This window comes from Amblyomma mixtum, chromosome 7 (assembly GCF_055824585.1).
Source record: "Amblyomma mixtum isolate Tamu chromosome 7, ASM5582458v1, whole genome shotgun sequence".
Taxonomy (NCBI): Eukaryota; Metazoa; Arthropoda; class Arachnida; order Ixodida; family Ixodidae; genus Amblyomma; species Amblyomma mixtum.
In genome coordinates, this window is record NC_143018.1 from 87,990,794 (window position 1) to 88,010,464 (window position 19,671).

Here is a 19,671-nt window from a genome sequence, read left to right on the forward strand (position 1 = left end):
TTATCACTGCTGTTCTGTTATTGAGGTAGGTTTGGCCTGGTTTGGCTTGGTTTATTGGGGTTTAACGTCCCAAAGCAACTCAGGCTATGAGGGGCGCCGTATTGAAGGGCTCCGGAAATTTCGACCATCTGGGGTTCCTTAACGAGCACTGACATCGCAGAGTGCCCGGGCCTCTAGAATTTCGCCTTCATCGAAATTCAACCGCCGCAGCCGGGATCGAACCTGCGTCTTTCGGGTCAGCAGCAGAGCGCCGTAACCACTGAGCCACCGCAGCGACGAAGGAGTTGTACGTCCTTTCTCCGGGGTTGATTTCTGACATGTTTGTCAAAATGACTTTGGGAGTGCCGTCGTCGTAAGCTTTAATAAGGTTTAACTCAATACTGCTTTCGGTCCTGTTCCCTCGTCAGCTTCGATTATGTCCTTGTTAAGCTGCAAGAATATGTCCTGGGCATACATAGCTAGGCCCTGAATCCTAATATTGTTTCAGGCAGGAGGTTCATGTCCTCCGCATAGTTCTGGAGCCTTTTGAGGATGACATGCTCCATTAGTTTGCCTAGGCATGATGTTAAAGAAATGGGGCGTAGATTTTCAGTGCTGAGTCTCTTACCTGCTTTAGGAATAAAGGTGATTTCGCGTGTTTCCAACATTGTGCTATGTTGCCTGCTTGCTAGTATTTGTTCATAGGATCCGTAACCGCCGCGATTGATGTTGTGTCTAAGTTCCTGAGTCTTATTCGTTAGTTTGTGTGGTCCTGCCGGAGATGTTGTCCGCAGTTTTCCAATTGCGTACCAGACCTCTGCGTCTGTGATGTCCGCATCGAAATTTGGATTTGGGGTCCCCCGGTAGTCTGGTTGCATGGTACCCTCATCCGTGTTTAGGTAGCGCTGTGCTAGCTCTTTGATTAGGTCTTCACTTGTCCCATATTTATGCATGAGTCTGTATAGTTGACTTTGTTGCACGGGACGTGCAACATAGCCTCCTTCAACTTTGCTCAAAACTTTGCTTCACCTCTGCCCAAAGTCAACAAAGTCTGCTTGACCCAGAACAAAGTCTTGTTCTGGGTCAAGCAGGTGTCTTACAAGATGCCACGTCTTCTCATTTCCGAGTTGTCTGTTCATGCTTTCACATATTTGGTTTCATTGTTGTATTTGGAGTGTAAGCGTTTGTTCCTCGATTCACCTCTCGATTTCAGTGATTTTTTTGCGTTCTCTCTTGTAGTGTTTTTTCTTCTTCCAGCGTTTTTGGAGGCCTTGTTGAGTCTCCCATAGGTGTAAGAGTTTTGACCGTGAAGAGAGCTACGGCAGAGCGTCGGAAGAGGATTCAAAATTGGGCGGGTAAAGTAAGTTGCTGCAACACTCACAAGAGGCCACTAAAAACTGTATTACGAAAGACGATTAGATCAAGACAAACAATATTCATTTTGTTCATAGTAAAATGAGTAATTGCACTATTTCAACTAACAGTCTTTTGTGAGTGAATCTCAAAAATTTAATACATTGTAGTGATTACGAGAAATCAAATTATTTTAAAAAAAACTCTTCATATCTTGCGAGCGGAACTGTGAAATGTTTCAGCGCTCACCTTGCGACTATAAATACGGCAACTAAAGGTGCCAGTTTGTACTTCCAAGTACATATACTAAAATTGGAACGAAGATTAGCATGGCCCCTGCGCAAGGATGACACGCAAAATCGTGAAGCGTTCCACATTTTTTTTTCTCATTCTGAAAATTTCGAAGAAATAATCTTCTGTTTCCAAGTTCAAATTATTCAGCATTCGCTGTTCGCGGCATTTTCCAAGTGCGGCGGTGTCGCGCAGACATGTCAGTGGACACTTAAGATTATGTTCGCAGCGTGGAATCATGACAGAAGTCAAACAGGTTAAACATATTGCATGAATACCGCAGCTCTAGCTGTGGTATCCATTGCCGTTTCTGGGCCGCAGTGGTGGCTCAACGGATACGGTGCCCGGCTGATGACATGATGAAAGACGCCATGCTGCAACTCACACACGACATTTTTGACCCGCTTCTTCCGAGTCACACCAAGGCAGTCTTAGCTTTGGATCTCTCCAAAGGTTTTGACCGCATTGAACATCAAGCGATCATGACTGCTCTATCCCCCTTGAATGTGGGTGTGCGCACGTATGCCTACATTCAAGCATTCCTCACTGACCGCACAGCTGAGATACACTTCGGCCCTCTGTCTTCCCCCTCCTACACTCTTCAGAGTATCGGCACCCCTCAAGGGTCCGTCCTTTCTCCCTTTCTCTTTAACATTACCCTCATCCCCCTCGCCCGAAAATTGGCCACTATTCCCCACCTGAAGCACACTCTTTATGCCGACGATATCACCCTGTGGACCACTCACGGCAGTGACGGAGACATAGAGAACACCTTACAGGAAGCAGCCACCCTCACCCAAAATTACGCACAGACCATCGGACTGTCTTGCTCCCCAGAGAAGTCCGAACTCTTCCTCATCCGGCCTAAGAACCACCGCTGCCCCCGCTCCCCCATTGCCATTGAACTGAATGGTGACCCGGTACCTGAGGTTGGAACCCTCCGTGTATTGGGCCTGCACATCCAGAACGATGGCAAAAACACCACCACCCTCAAGAAACTCAAGCAGGTTGTAGGCGAGATATCGCACCTCATCCGCAGGGTTTCGGGACGTCATAGAGGCATGAAGGAGCGCGACCTATGTCGCCTCATTCATGCCTTTGTCCTGAGCCGTGTGCTGTACACTACCCCATATTTACACCTATCCAAACATGACATAAACGCTTTGGATGCTTTGATTCGCAAGGCATTCAAGGTAGCACTTCACCTTCCCCTCAACACACCCACAGACAGATTACTAGGCCTGGGCCTCCACAATACGATCGGGGAACTGGTGGAGGCCCACCGACAGGCCCAATACATCAGGCTCACACAAACCTCCACAGGTCGGTATATCCTGGACACCCTCGGAATCAAAATACCGGCCAACGACCCAACCCTCCTCGCCATCCCACGATCCCTTCACCGAGAGCTCCTCATCAGGCCGCTCCCGAGGAAGATGCACCCGTCCCACAATGAGCAGCGCCGCAGAGCCCGTGCGAAGGCACTTCATCGAGCGTACGGCCCCCAGCCGGACGCCGTGTGGGTGGACGCTGCCTGCACGGGTGATGAAGCGACAGCAGCTGTGGTGGACTCCTCTTTATCCGCCCTCCTCACACTACTTCTCCCTCCAGACACGTCCCCAGAGGCTGCAGAGGAAGCCGCCATTGCCCTTGCTATAACCCGCACGGAAGCCCGGTACATTTTATCCGATTCTAAAACTGCGATTCTAAATTTTGCTTGAGGCCGAGTCCATGTCCCTGCTTTTGGCATACTGGACTCGCCCGATGCCCCCCCGCCCCGCCAAGTGGAGCTGATATGGGTGCCCGCGCACTCCGGGAATCCCGGAAACGAGGCCGCCAACCTTTTAGCCCGAGGTTCTTTAAACCGGGCTCAGGTGGCCTCTGATCGGGGATTCACGAAGGAGCGCATGCACTCATTCAGTGAGCTGACCCAGGCGCACACAGCCTCACGCCAGCTCTACCCCCCGCCCCACCCCTCCCTAGATAACAAACACGCAACACTCTGGCGCAGACTACAGACACACACACTCCCTTCACCCCTTAACCTAGCCCATTATCATCCCTCCTTCCCCACTCCGGCATGCACTCTATGCCCAGAACCCGTCGCCTCTTCCCTCCACATCATTTCCCTCTGCCCGGCGGACCCTCCCCCGCGGGACCTAGAGAACCTCAAGACCTGGGAGGACTGGGAGACCCTGCTGCGCTCGGAGGACCCGGCCGTGCAGACCATCGCCACCGGCCGTGCTGCCAGTGTTATGGACCTTCGGAACATAAACACTTGAGTGCAGTGGGGTCGTGCGGGGACCCTGGGGCGTGCCCCGAATTCCTCTGTAAATAAAGTTTTCTCTCTCTCTCGGCCACGGCGGCCGAAGTTCGATGGAGGCGAAATTCTAGAGGCCCGTGTACTGTGCTGGTTGGTTGGTTGCGACTGAGGGAAGGATGAAAAGGTAAGTGCACGGGCCTGCCTACTGGCTCAAGCCGAGCCACCACCGCTGCCACGTGCAGATAGAAGAGAGTTGAAAGATATGAGGAAAGGTAAAAAGGGGGGAGAAAAAGACGTGCGTCGCAACAACTGCGTCCGCCGAAGCGGACGCTGGCTAAAAAACAGATAAGCGGCCGAAGCCGCGCTCGCTCCCCGTGTACTGTGCGATGTCAGTGCACGTTAAATAGCCCCAGGTGGTGGAAATTTCCGGGGTCCTTCACTACGGCGTCTCGCTTTGGGGCGCTAAAGCGCATAACACAAATAAATTGGCAAATTGGTTTTTGAGGAAAGGAAATGGTGAAGTATCTCTGTCACATATCTCGGCGGACACCTGAATCGCGCCGTAAGGGAAGGGAGGAAGGTGGGAGAGAAAGAAGAAAGAGAGAGAGAGGTGCCCAAGTGGAGGTCTCCGGAATAAATTCGACCACCTGGGGACCTTTCACGTGCGCTGACATCGGACAGCACACGGTCACCTCAAACTGTTTGATCTCGTCATTGACGCTGTCGCTCTGCCTCACGAGCGCGCAACTACAGTAGTAGTTGTAGTGGTTGACTAAAAGAGCAATTAAAAGGAAGAAAAATGATTTTTGCTATCCCCGGCATCTGCCACCGCCACTGGCAGCACCTGTGCTTGGGCAGCGGAAATAGGGGGATGGCAGGCAGACTGGAGAAATGAAATGAAAGAGGTGAGGCGACAGGCACAAAGGGCACATGTTTGAAAAATTGGCTGTGGTTTAGGTCTGGTTAAACCTGGAGGATTGCGAAAGCAACATCTGCGCGTAGCCATATATTGTTGCGTGGTGGTGGTGGTGAAAACATTTATTCAGAACAGAAGGTGTTTGGATCGGCCCGTAAGGGACCGATCCTTACAAACACTAGGTGGAGGTCCCTAGTTTGGGACCCCAGTGGCGGTAGCCGCCGCCCGGGCGCGCCCGACTAAGGCTTGTTGGGCCTGTAAGTCGTGGCAGCCGAGCAGGGTCGCCTCCCAGTCCTCCCGGGTTGGGTTGGGGATAGGGGGAATGGCCGGGTTGGAGGGGCAGGCCCACACCATGTGATAGGTGTCCGAAGACACCGCACCACAGTGCGGGCAGCTGCCGCTAAAGGAGGGGTCAAAATGTTTTAGTGCTGCCGGGCACAGCAATGTATTGGTGAAGAGGCGGAGAAGAAGCCGCTCATTCGCCTTCTTGAGGCCTTTACATGGGCTAGGGTAAAGGCGATGGCTATCTTGAAAGTAGGTTACGATATTTTTGAACGTATAAACCGGATTAAAATCGGGTTCCTGATCAGGTGGGGAGGAGAAAACAGCCCGGTGAGAGAGCGCGCGGGCGGCTGCGTCTGCTGCCTCGTTTCCTGCCAACCCCTGATGAGCAGGGGCCCATATGAGGTGACGGTGTGCGGGGTCCGTATCCCGTATGCAATTTTGGTATATTCGATAGGCTAGGAAGGGAGTGCTGCCTTGTTCGACGTTCCGGCAGGCCCCTCGCGAGTCGGTAATTATGTATTTTGAATTGGAATGTGAGGCCGCGAGAGCAATCGCAACCTCTTCTGCTTGTGTTGCACTGCGGGCTCTGAAAGTGAGGCCGTTAACTGTGTTGCTGTTGTGAACTACCGCGGCCGTGTACCATCCCCCGTGGTGAGGGCCGGAGGCGTCCACGTAGTATACACCTGTTTTGTTGCCATAATATCGGGCTAGCGCTTGCACTGGAATATAGCTGTCGATCTGAAGATCCAACTCCACGCAACCTGATTTGGGCCCCCGGTCACCAGGGACTCCAGGGAAACGAACAGGACGATCAGGCCGCCCGCGCACTCTCTCACCGGGCTATCTCCCTGTCCTTGGAAGGGTACTCCCAATCAGACAATCTGGCCATTACATTCAAACAAATCACCGATTACTACAAGGAGGAGCACCGGCGCTACCCGGCCCCTTGTAAGGGTCTGGATCGCGCTGACGAGCGCCTCCTCATCAAAATTCTCACTAACACTGTACTGTGCCCGGCGGTGCTTAAACATTTCAATACATCCTTTGATGGCACGTGCCAGTTCTGTGGGGAGGTGTCTGACACCTTCCACATGGTTTGGGCGTGCCAATCTAACCCATCTATCCCCCCCAACCCCAACCCCACCAGAGAGGACTGGGAGGCGGCCCTGCTCGGCTGTCAAGATCTAAAGAGCCAAAAGGCCTTGGTTCAACGGACGCGGGCGGCGTTGCTTGCCAATGGGGCCCCGGAATAGGGGCTCCACCTAGTACTGTGAGGGGAAAGGGCCAATAGGGTCCTACCCCAATCACCTTTCTGTAAAAATTTAATTGCCCATAAATGTTTTTCACCACCACCACCGCTCGTGCCAGGCGCCGACCATTATGGTCTTCATGTGACATGTTTGCTGGAAGAGGCCGCACGTGGAGGGCACGTCTCCACAGTTCCGGGATGCGAAACCTGTCTTCCATTGGAGGGGTGTGTTGTATATGGAGTCGAGCAAGAAGGCGGCGACCCGACTCCGTTAGCGACAAACGCGTGTACTGGTTTGTAAGGTGCGCCTCCCGGAGCTCCCGGAAAGTATTCACCATCCCAAGGGCCATAAGCCGGCTGTTCGAAGTAGTGATGGAGAGGTCAAGGGCACGTTTAACAATTTTGCGAAGGATGACCTCAAGGGCATCCTCCTCTTGTTTCCGTAGGTGGAGATAAGGAGTCGAATAGAGAATTCGACTAGTTACGAAGGCGTTTGCCAGCCGCAAGACATCCTTACTTCGTAACCCTCCGCGTTTGTTAGAAACCCGGCGGACCATGCGGCCCACCTGGTCCCCCACCTTACGGAGTTTAGCCAATGTAGTGCCTGGCCGCCTGTGTTTGTGGATGTAGAGTCGTGAGCTACATTGCCCACTGTGTCGCCGTTTTGCGTGCTCTTGCACGACCATGCTGCGCATGCGCGAGGAGCAAGTGACGTCACTACACACAGCTGGCGTGCCTCGCCGCACGCACTCATCTTCCTTTACTTAAAATGATCGGAGTGTAAAACGTTGATAACGCCAACGCCAATGAACACAATGAACGCCGATGGCCAATGGCTTCAGCGCCGCCTTTCTGGCACAACCTTGTGAATGTCTGCAGCTCACATCTCTCTCTCATCACCTCACGTACCTATAAGCACGATTCAGGCGCCTACTGACCCAGGGAGCCAGTTATGCGCACTTCCTTTCCTTAAAATCATCGGAGTGTAAAACGTGGTCAACGCGAACGCCATTGAACACAAGGAACGCCGACGGCCTAAGGCTTCAGCGCAGCGTTTCTGGCACAAGAGGGAAACAACTTTATTGCCATAGATTGGCGGGATTTAGGGCAGGTGGGCTTGGTGTGGCCCCCAGGTGGGGGCGACTTCCTGGGCCCACGAAATGAGTGTCAGTTGGATGCTCTTGTCTGGCCTTTTGAGGAGTTGGTTCCATCCGTCTTCGGAGGGAGCTGGCAGTAAGGTTCGAGGGGGCGGATTTCCCGCGCAACCCCAGAGGATGTGAGCCTGTGTGGCGATTTCTCCCTGGTAACAATTTTGGCAGACGGGGTCGTATTCCCCATCTGTGATGAGTGTAAGTCTAGAATGGCTAAGGATAGAGTGTGTCTGCAACCTGCGGAGCAAGGTGGCTTGCGCTCGATTCAAGTCGGGGTGTGGAGGCGGGAACTGGCGTCTCATCTCTTTGTAGAGGTTGGTAATTTCGGCAAAGGTCTGGGGAGCCTCGGCAAGAGCGTCTGGGTCCGTGGGGCCGGCCGCCCGGCTGGTTAGTCCTCGGGCTAGTCGGTCGACCCCTTCGTTTCCAGAATTTCCCGCGTGGGCGGGTACCCAGACCAGGTTGATCTTATGGTCGGGAGTGCAGCCGCGAAGGATGCGTGCAGCGGGGTGGCAGTTAAAACCTGCCGAGTAATTTTGTATTGCTCTTTTGGAGTCGCTGAGGACTGTGCGCGTACGTGGGTCAGCGATGGCCAGCGCGATGGCGGTTTCTTCTGCAGCTGTCGGAGAGTGAGCTACTACTGTGGCGGCGGTGACGAGAGTAGACTGTGGCGTGGTTGCACAAGCCACGTATGTGTTTTCACTTTGCCGTGCAGCATCTACGTATATTGCGTGTTCGTCGGCAAGGTATGTGGCATCTAGTGCTCGGGCTTTCAGCTGACGGCGCGTATCATGGCGGTCAGGTAGCATGTTTTTGGGGATTGGTTTTATAACTAGGCGGCTATAGACCCCTATCGGAATGGGCGTCGTGGGGTGGACGTCGCCTATGGGGTTGATGTTGAGACGGTCAAGTATGAGCCGCCCGTGTTTAGTGCGGGAGAGGCGGTGGATTTGGGCGGTCTTGTGTGCCTCTATGAGTTCTGTGAGCGTGTTGTAGATGCCGAGTTGGAGGAGGTGCTGTGTGCTGGCGTACTGAGGTAGCCCCAGTGCCGCTTTGTACGCTGAACGTATAATGCTGTTCACAGCTTCCTCGTCCTTCCGGCGGAGGTGATAGTAGGGGTAGGAGTAGACTATCCTGCTAATGAGGAAAGCTTGCGTGAGCCGACAGAGGTCATCCTCCTTCATACCTCTGCGGCGGGTGCTGATGCGGCGGATAAGGCCGTTGATCTGATTGGCTGTGGTGCGGAGGCGCTGAATGGCCTCCGAGTTTTGCGTGTTGTTCTGTATTAACATACCCAGAACGCGGATGGTGCGGACCGGAGGTATGGGATGTGTGTCGACTTGAAGCACAATAGGTTCTTGCGGGTCGGGGACGAGCAGGCGAGCTCGTCTGTCCCTGATGACTAGTAATTCGGACTTCGTGGAGGAGCATGTGAGCCCGTTCGCCTGTACAAAGGAGTGTACTTTATCGATTGCTGTTTGGAGGGAGTTTTGCATTTCCCCGTCAGAGCCAGAGTTGGTCCATAGGGTAATGTCATCGGCATATATTGAGTGTTTAATGTGAGGTATCTCTTCCAGGAGCGGAGGGAGGCCTCTCATTGTAGTGTTGAAAAGGAACAGAGATAGGACTGCTCCTTGTGGTGTTCCTCGGGTGCCTAGTGTGATCTTCTCGCTGTGGAGGTCTGCAATGTGAAGTTCTGCTGTACGGTTATGAAGAAAGTCGGCGATGTAGTTGTAAGTGCGAGTGCCTACATTCATTTGTGAGAGGTTTGCCAGGATGGAAGCATGTGACACGTTGTCGAAAGCCTTGCTGACATCTAGGCTTAGGATGGTTCGTGTAGCTCGGATGGGTCTCGGATCGAGGATGTGCTGTTGGATTTGCCACATAATGTCTTGAGTGGAGAGGCTGGTCCTGAAGCCGATCATAGGGGGGGGGGAAAGGTCCTCTTGGTCTACGTGAGTGTGCAGTCTATTGAGTATGACGTGTTCCATGACCTTTCCCAGGCAGGACGTGGGCGAGATGGGCCGAAGGCTGCCCAGCTCGAGTCGTTTGCCTGGCTTAGGTATGAAAATCACTTTGGCATGCTTCCAAGTGTCTGGAAGGCGACCCTCATGCCAGTGTTGGTTGAAGAGGTCCGTGAGTGCCTCGACGGACTGATCTTCGAGGTTACGAAGCATCTTGTTGGTTAACGTTGTCAATGCCAACGCCTGCAGCGCACATCTGTCACTACCGCCGCCACTTAGGTTAATGGTTGAGGTGCCCACTGTTCCAAGAGGGCAGTTATGCGCCTTCCCTCTGGTTCAGGTGTCCACCGAGATATGGACATCTCGCCCTCACCTCACGCTGTGTATATCCTGGCATAGCAGGTCTAAGCCACTGTTAATTTTATATACACCACAAACCACGCAGATGGCGATGCGCAATCGCTACTGCGCATCAGAGCGGGAGAGAGAAAGGGAGACGGTCGGCGAGGCGATGAAGAGCGCGCGGCAGCTCCGGCGGCGGCCCCGGCGCGCCAGCTGTGCGTCGTGTGACGTCACCCGCTCCTCGCGCATGCGCAGCTTGGCCTTTCCAGAGCTCCGCGAAATGGCTCGGCGACTAGCATAGTGTTGCTTTCGCAACAAAACTTTATTTAAACAATGGCAATTACCAGAGCCTTGGGTGGCCCGCCTATTCCGGCAGCCCACTGGCCTGCGCCGCAGCGTGGGCCCTGCGAACCAGTCCTCGTTGCTGGTCGCGGTCCTCGCTGTGCAGAATGGCCTCCCACTGCTCCAAATCGGGATTCGGAAGTGCGTCTGTAGCAGGATGGAATTGGCATGCCCTCACCATGTGAAAAGCTGTTGCTATTTCTCCACTGTGTGGGCACTCTGGTTTGTAGAGTGAGGGGTACCATTGGTGGAGTTCAAGTGGAGTTACGAGAGTGTCTGTTTGTAGCCGGCGAAGCGTGTGTTCTTCTGCTTTGTCTAGAGTTTTGTGAGGTGTGGGGTATGTCTGTCTGGCCTGTCTGGAGGCCTGTAGGTGTTCGGCGACTCTGATTATGGGCTGTGTAACGTGTTCCTCTGCCTCCTCGGCTAAAGGGGAATCCCGGTATGACAGCTCAGGCGTGACGCTGGGCGGCATCATTCCCTCCCATGTAGTCCGTGTGCCCTTGAAACCATATGATTGAGGCTTGATTAAGAGGATGTTTGGCTAAGAGTGTGAAACCTGATTGATCGATTACTCCTTTATTTTTCTGCAGGAATTTTGGCAATCTGTGAGTACATTAGCGTTTGGGTTGGTAGCTAGCGCCAGCGCAATGGCTGCCTCCTCTGCGTGAATGGAGGAGGCAGCCATTGCGCTGGCGCTAGCTACCAACTCAAACGCACAGATTCCCAAAATTCCCGCAGAAATAAAAACAAAGGACTAATCCATCAGTCAGGTCTCATAGATCTTCACGCGGTCGTTACCAGCGCTCGCGTTCGCGCCGACGTTCGCGAAGTCTTTATGCGAAAACACTACTAGTCCCATTAGGCGAAATTCCATCGGCGACCGGCGTTATTGTTGCTGAGGTCGAGATGGTTCCAAAAAGGTGACGAAATCACGCCGTCTGCGACCAACGTTGTCTGAGCGATGCGCACGCGTTGCGTCGATAGATGGCGCACGCATAGGTGACGTCACGGGCACCTATGCAGAAGAGGCCGCTGCCAGTCAAGGATTCCAGCCAGCTTCTAACCGCGGAAGCGCAACTCCCCATCTACTAGGCCTGCGTGTCGGGGTAGGGAAGCAACATCTTTTCTAGTGGAAATAAAAGTTGTTCAATCAATCAATCAATCAATATCAATCAATCAATCAATCAGTCAGTCAGTTTCGCGGGCGATCTCACTGTGGCTTCGACTCTTGGGGGTGGCCGGGAAATGTGGAGGAAAAGCGGCGCGCGTGTAATGACGTCATCTGATGCGTCCCCTTCAGTGGGAGCCAAGATGGCATCGCCCGCGCGCAAGGCACTCTCTCGCCGCGGCCTCTATCTACACAGCACGCTGCAGCGTGCTTGGCTTCGGAGGTTTGTTCCCACAGCTCTCCCCAGTCGTTCTGTGCAGTTCGAAATTCCGAACGTGTGCCGGTCTTCGTGCAGAATAAACGACGCCGGCGGTTAATCTTTAAAAGGAACTTTAATGAAAGAAAAAATGGCTGTGGGTCAACTCGGCTGAGCCAGGTTATATGGAACGAAAGGCAACCGAACCAGTGACCGATGTCGACGCGGAGACGTCGCCAGCATCCGCTGCCCTTTTACGCTTGAGATACTCTTGTTGCCTGTGTCACTACTTCTCCAGGCGTACAGAGGGCAAAATACATGCCTAGAACAACCAAACTGTGTGTTCCGCCGCTCCCAAAGCCGCTGGGACAAAGAAGGCAAAAATTGACGATTAAATTCTATGAGCTTAACTGCACATGTTTACATCCAGACCATTTTTAACCAAATCTTATCGCTAGTTATCGCGTGATCAGCCCGAAACAGGCTCAGAACGCGTTCTAGACATGCGTTTTGACCTCTGTACCTCCCGTTCTTCATCCGTTTCATCACCTGGACGAGCCCGTTTTCTCGACTTCTCTCTTCCCAATGCGGCTTCTCTCTGTCGTAGGGATCATTAGAGCCGAAATTCTAGAGGCCCGTGTGCTGGGCGATGACAGTGCACGTTACACAACCCCACGTGGTCGAAATTTCCGGAGCCCTTCACTACGGCGTCCCTCATAGCTTGAGTCGCTTTGGGACGTTAAACCTCATAAACCAAACCAAACCAAACTAGAAGCAGCCCGGAGCCTCCAATGCCCAGTCGAAGACTGGTCCCGGTGACCGGTTCTGGCTCCATGTCTCTGTGGTGTCTAGGGGGCGAGTGCATGCCTTTATTCAGCAAAAGCGAATCACGTGGTTAGTCTCACAACACAACTGGCGAGAGTGACCGGTCAGAGTGGCGGTCGGCGCAGCGGCGGAGCGAGCGGTAACAGCTGCGACGTCACGTCACGTGGTATCACCTCACAGCCACACTTGCGCAAGCCTCCAATTAGAGGTCAAATCCAAGCGTCATTTGACCTTCAGCTTTGCATGCGAGAAGTGGAGCTTTCGCTCAAATACACGGCTTAGCAAAAGCTATAATGCTTTCGCATTCCCACACGTAAGTGGTCTTAAGTGTCCAAGCTGAAGTTTCTTCTTAGCACTGCTTCGGGCGGGTCACTTAGCCGACCATTACATTGTGTAGCATCATGCTGACAACCATACACCAGCACCACGAGTCAAGTACGCCGTGACCGTGTGATGCGCACGTTAATCCTTTGCTCAGTGTCATAAAATCAGCAAATTTTCCCTTACACGCTTAGAGGAGCAAAAATAAGCATAAAGAGTGTCCTGGGAACATGCTCCTTTTTTCGTTGAAAAAAAAATGTGGAACGCTTCACGATTTTGCGTGTCATCCTTGCGCAGGGGCCATGCTAATCTTCTCTGTATCGTTCCAATTTTAGTATATGTACTTTGGAAGTACAAACCAACCCCTTTAGTTCCCATATTTATAGTCGCAAGGTTAGCGCTCTAACTTTTCACAGTGACGCCTGCAAGATATGAAGATTTTTTTTAAAAGAACTTTATCTTTCGTAATCACTACAATGCAATAAATTTTTGAGATGCACTCACAAAGAACTGTTATTTGAAATACTGCACTTGCTTATTTTTTTATTAGAAAAATGAATAATGTTTGTCTTAATCAATCGTCTTTTGAAATAGTTTTTAGCGGCCTCTTGTGGGTGTTGCAGCAACTAACTTTCCCGCGGAATTTTCAATCCTCCGGCGTTCTTCCATATCTCTACTTTGTCTGTTCTGTTTATACTCGGACGTAATCTCGTTATAGGGCACTACTCACTCCCTGCCCGACCTGAGTTCGGGGAATAGCACCGCCGGTTTGAGGACAAGACCTCGGGCGTATTGGTTCGCCGCTTCGTTCCCAGGATGATCCAAATTAGCGGGGAGCCATATTAATTTGATCTGGTGGGTATCGACTGCTGTTGGAATTTACTTAGAATTTTAATGGAAGCAGAGCGCACTCTGACTTTAGCGAAATTTCAAATTGCTCTTTCATAATTGATTATGTGTTTGGCAGTGATGGAGACGATGGCCAGAGCTATGACAGCTTTTGTAGGGACCCAAAAGCAAACACTCCGCACATTTTATACTTGTACAGGCGCGGACAAAAGTAAACGGGGCACGCAACTGTCTTCAAATATTTTTCACGCGTTACCTAATTGAAATTTCCAGCAGTGGTACGCGCACGCTGGTAGAGGGGGTTGGTGAGCTTTCTTGTAGACAAACAACGCTTCTTCATTACCAATGGAGAAAGCGTGATTGCACTTCGAACGCAATAACGTACTCCGTTTCCTTATGGCCGCGCCTGTACAATCGAGATAAAACGCCGGAGGGCCTGTAACTCTCCGACCAATCCCAGTGGGAGGCCGGGCTGCTCAGCTCGGACCCTAAAGTTCAACTCCGGGTTACGAGAAGGGCCGAAGAGGTTGCCGGACGGCCACCTGGCATCCGGCCTAGGAGTAGGCCCGCCATTCAGGTTGGAGGACAACCCCTTTTCAAGACGCCAGTGTTTCTGAAAATAAGGTTTCTCTCTCTCTGCTTTGCTATCCTGTCCCTGTGGCAAGCGTTCTACTACCACATATCTTAAGATGCCTGTCGCTATAAGTTAAAGGCAGCCATTATCCCTAGCGCTATGCAACAGAGACAATTTCTGACACAAAGCTTGTTCGAAGTCCAGTGCGAAGTGGAAACAAATAGCTACATTTGCGGCTTTACCGTTGTGTGAACAATAAGGAGCAGTTTTAGTGGATACGCATGTACATCATTGTGCATCTTCAATCGAGTGGCTTGAAAAAAAATTTCGCGTTTTTATTTTTGTTCAAGGTATTGTGTGCGGGTGGACAGCCCTGCCTACCATCGAACAGCGAGTGATTGCGTGATTTGATTAAGAACATCTTTATTTGTTCAGTATTCTCAGAACATGTGGGTGGGCCGCCTAGTCCGGTAGTCCACTGGCTGCTGCTGCGCTGGCCCTCCCCACCAGCCAGTGCTGACGGTCAGGATCATCGCTGAGCAGAATAACCTCCCACTGCTCCTCAGAGGGGTTGAGAATGGGGTCAACTAAGGGATTAAATTGGCATGCCCACACCATATGGTAGAGGTTAGCTACCTCTCCACAGTGTGGGCACTGCGGAGAGTATAGTGTAGGGTACCACTGGTGTAATTTAGCTGGTGTTGGGTATGTGTTGGTTTGTAGTCTCCTAAGGGTGTTCTCTTCTAACTTATTGAGGGATTTGTGCGGTGTTGGGTACTCCTTTCTGGCTGTTCTGTATGGCGCGAGATTGTCAGCATACACTGCTAAACCTATCAGGTCAAGGCACCCTTCATGGTCATCAGGGGGAGACGCCCGGTATAGAAGAGCTCGGGCATGCCTGTGGGCGGCTTCGTTTCCTCCTGGTAGTTCCAGGTGACCGGGAAACCAGATGACTGAGGCTTGGTTGGGTGGATGCTTAGTCAGCAATGACAACCCTGACTTATGAATTAATTCGTAATTGAAGTTGCGACAGGCGTTCTGGGAATCATTGAGCACAACGGCGTTGGGGTTAGATGCTACAGCTAATGCAATAGCTGCCTCCTCTGCATGAGTGGGGTTAGATTTTTTCAACGAGGCGCAGTTCACCATCGATCCTTAAGGCGTTGAGACTACAATAGTCATGACTCCATTCTTTGGTCCTGCTGCGTCCACGTAAAGGGTGCTAGTTTGCTTGTCCCGTTTCTTCTGCAGGGCTTCCCCTCTTGCTTTCCGCGGGAAGCACAATGGCTGTCACAACTCAATAGGCTCGCACTTACAACACCAGGCAGAGAACTGCTCCAGAAGATCCATGTTAACCAGCCCTATACAATTCACCAAAGGGAAGAGGTCCCACGCGATGTGAGAAGACGCATCAACGTGCAGCCCATTCCGCGTGCACGTTGATTGCGTGACCCCGTGCTCACAGCAGCGTGACAGCGCCAAGATCCACGTACGCTGTGGCCTTGTAACTTGCGAACGCTAATCCAGGGCTCAACGTCGTAAAATCGGCCAATTTTTCCTTACACGTCTAGAGCAGGCAAAATAAGAAGGGGAGAAGCAGAAAGAGTGTTCTAGGATTGGTTTGTTTGGTTTTTGTTTTGAGCAAAGGAAATGAAGCAGTATCTGTCTCGCATATCTCGGTGTACACCCGAACCGCGCCGTAAGGGAAGGGATAAAGGAGGGAGTGAAAGAAGAAAGGAAGAGAGAGGTGCCACAGTGGAGGTCTCCGAGATGATGATGATGATGAAAACTTTATTTGTAACAAGGGAGTTTTGGACACGTCGGTCCTTGGGCCCCCGCACGGCCCCACTGCACTCAAACGTTCATGTCCCGGAGGCTCATGACGCTGGCAGCCCGGGTCTCCGAGAGACCTTTAACGAGCATTGACATCGCACAGCTCACCGGCGCCTTTTGAGTTTTTAAAGTCCGCGAATTCGCGGAAAAAACTGAATTGTTTAAAATGTCTTTTTTTCCCCCGAAAACCATTAGAGAATGGAACAGACTACCGAGCGATGTTGTGAGTGTGACATCAAATGATGCGTTCTTTCGTTCTTTAATGATGTGATGCGATTGTTTAGTGTTCTTTTGAAGTGAGATGTACATGGCGAACGCTTTATGCTTGTAACTCTGCCTGCGAGCGGAGGTGTCATGTGTGCTTCTATTTTGTACATTGCTCCCCCCTCCCCCCACTGTAATGCCACGGCGCTGTGGGTTCCTTAATAAATGAATAAACAAATAAATAAATAAATTAGGAAGTAACGTAATCGTCGGCAATTTTTTTTGTTGTACAAACAAGAATAAATGTGGAACGCTTCAAGATTTTGCATCTCATCCTTGCGCAGGGGACATGCTAATAGTGTTTAGAAAAAATTTATTTACATATGTACACATGCCAAGGTTACAAGATACATTCACATTAACAAAAACACATGACATTAAGCATGTAAGGTGAGCCAATTAAACAGGCACCGTAAACATTTCTAAGTAACTAACAGGAATGGGCAATGTAAAATAAGAATGCACATATACCGATTGACAGAAGAGCGAAAAGTCGATAATTAGTCATTGAAACATTGAAAAGGAGACCTTAGCGCCAGTTTGGTCTAAAAACCAAGACAAGACGACCGTTATTAACAGAAATAAATGGGCATGACCATTGTCGGAGAAACTCTTCCTCACCCAAGAAAAAGAGTTCCTCGGACAAAAAACTAATCAGCTCCCGTCGGAGACGGCCGAGAATTGGCCACACAGCGCGGCGTCGAAAGCCACTAGCGACCGCGGCGCATCGACTGCGCCATAAACTAAAAAGACCTGCAACTATTAACAGGCGAGCAAAACGGCCGCTGGGGAAGCGGCCGCGGGAGACGAAGCACGAAATGCCCTGCCCACGAAATCCCGCATGAACCGCGCGCCAAAAGACACGCGCTACAACACAGGTGACTGTAGCGTGGCGATTAGATTCCGGGAGCGGGCAATTCGGACAGGTACTGGAGCGTAACACACCCCACCGCTCTAACCGGTCACAAGTAGGGAGCACTGCCCAGCCAAGTTTCCAGACAAAGTCACGTAGATGATCTGGGAGAGGTGTCGACGCTAAACGCGCCCACTGAACGCGGCGCATAGGTGAGCGGCGAGACGCCGGCACAACAGGTAACAATAGTGTGCCCATAATGTCCACCACACAGTCTGCAACGATGTTGACAGCAGGTGCTACTGCTCTTACATGCCTGTAAAAGGCCACTGATGAAGCGTAGAAAGCGGTAGGTTGCTCTGACTGGGGTCCATGATTAACAGGGGCCGCCGGATCCAAAAAGCGTAAAGAAGGGCCCAAAAAGTACCGAGCCAGGATTCGCGCCGGAGACGCGTTTCCTAGCAGGATACGCAAAATACTCTTCAACGCTAACAGCGAGGACGTGACGGACAAATTTGGAAAGGCAAACCCTCCTCTCTCCCGTGGTTGTCCAAGAACAGCACGGGCTACAAGCTCGGTTCCGCCTGACCAAAAGAACGAAAAAACTGTAGTCTGCACTCGCCTTATGACACGGAGGGGTGGTTTAACAGTGTAGCAGAGGTACCAGAAGGCACCAAGTATGACGGACTGAACCAGGTAGCGCCTCTCAAGCAGAGGCAACTCGAATGTCTGCGCCCTTCGCACACGAGCTGTAATGTCTTCGACGACCGAAGACCACACAACATTCCATATTCCAGCACAGTCGTAGGGCACACCTAAAATGCGCATCTGCGCGCACCACTGCAAAGGTATTGAAGATGTAATACGAGTCTGGGAAGACCCCACAAAAAAGTAACAACTCTTCGAGTAATTAAGAGCAGCCCCAGACAAGGAGGCGTACTCACGGAAAACATTTAAAGTTTCAAGCAGGCTGCGTTCATCAGCTAAGTGCAGAGTGATGTCGTCTGCATAAGCAGTGACGCGTACCGCTTCGCTGCCTGGCAAAGCCAGACCTCTAATAAAGGAGTGGCGATTGACTGCCAAGAGGAAAGGCTCTAATGCTAAGACAAACAAAAGGGGGGAGAGCGGACAACCTTGACGGACGCCGCGGCGAACATCAAATGCGGTACTTTCCCGGCCATCGAGGAACAGAGTGCTTGAAATATCTCTGTACATCTCTTTAATGAGAAGCACGAATGAAGGTGGGAAGCCGAAAGCATCCAGCATCCCGTAAATGTACTCGTGCTCTAAGAAGTCGAACGCCTTTTCCTGATCAAGGGAAACAAGAAGACCCTGTGCGCGCCGTCGTAAAGTATACGCTAGGATGTCTCGCGTTACAGAAGATAAACTGTGTATTTCACGGCCTGGGATGGAGCAAACCTGGTGGCAGGAAATAAGTGACGGGAAGAGAGCTCGTAGACGACGAACGAGTAATTTTGCTGATACTTTGTAATCTGAATTTAGCAGGGTGATAGGGCGCCAATCTGCAGGGCATGTCGACATAGGAGACTTTTTAGGAATAAGGACAATGCGGCCTCTTTTGAATGATTCAGGAAATACGTGCTCAGTAAAGCATATTTTTAATACTTCCGAGAAAATAGGGCCCACAATATCCCAAAATTCTAAATAGAACTCCACAGGAAGGCCGTCTGGACCAGGCGCTGAGCCTCGTTTCATGGAGTCCAACGCCTCCTTGATTTCATCTGTTGTTGGCACAGCCATAAGACCGTCATGGAGTTCAGTTGAAACCTGCGGCAAGCCTGCTAAAAATGGGGCTGCGGAAACGACATTGCGATCAACTAGAATGACCGACTGAGCAATACCCCTGAAATGGCTAAAAAACGCACTGAAATTCCTGCCACCTGGTTGGGACGTAGCCCCGGCGGAAGATGTAAACGCAGGGGCACCTTGAGTGTACAACAGTGTACATGCTAATCGTGTTTAGAAAAATTTTATTTACATGTGTACACATGCCAAGGTTACCAGGTACAGTGACATTTCCAAGAACACATGACAATAAGCATGTAAGGCGAGCCAATTAAACAGCTACCATAAACATCTCTAACTAATATGAATTGCTCGTGGGCGACGTAAAACAGAATAGAATACCTATTGACACAAGGGTGAAAAGGCAATAATTTGACATTGAAATATTTAAAAAGACACCTTAGCGCCAGTTTGGCCTAAAAACCAGGACAAGACGACTATTATTCACAGAAATGAATGGGCACGACCATTGCCGGAGGAACTCTTCCTCACCCAAGAAAAAGAGTTCCTCGGACAAAAAACTGATGAGCTCCCGTCGGAGACGGCCGAGAATCGGCCACACAGCGCGGCGTCGAAAGCCACCAGCGACCGCGGCGCATCGACTGCGCCATAAACTAAAAAGACCCGCAACAATTAACAGGCGAGCAAAACGGCCGCTGGGGAATCGGCCGCGGGAGACGAAGTACGAAATGCCCTGCCCACGGAATCCCGCATGAACCGCGCGCCAAAAGACACGCGCTACCACGCAGGTGACTGTAGCGTGGCGATTAGATTCCGGGAGTGGGCAATTCGGACAGGTACTGGAGCGTAAAACACCCCATCGCTCTAACCGATCACAAGTAGGGAGCAC

General features: G+C 51.5%; 1 non-coding gene and 2 pseudogenes across 1 annotated transcript; 1 reads left to right on the forward strand and 2 right to left on the reverse strand.

The window, feature by feature from the left end:
* The first annotated feature begins 1,619 nt into the window (after positions 1-1,619).
* Positions 1,620-1,713, forward strand: LOC149336749 (U6 spliceosomal RNA; annotated as a pseudogene).
* An 11,181-nt stretch (positions 1,714-12,894) lies between these two features.
* LOC149336750 (U6 spliceosomal RNA) lies at positions 12,895-12,997 on the reverse strand. Its single transcript, XR_016284687.1, has one exon. It is a non-coding gene; the product is annotated as a U6 spliceosomal RNA (small nuclear RNA).
* A 3,404-nt stretch (positions 12,998-16,401) lies between these two features.
* On the reverse strand, positions 16,402-16,495 carry LOC149336751 (U6 spliceosomal RNA; annotated as a pseudogene).
* Between the last annotated feature and the right edge of the window lie 3,176 nt (positions 16,496-19,671).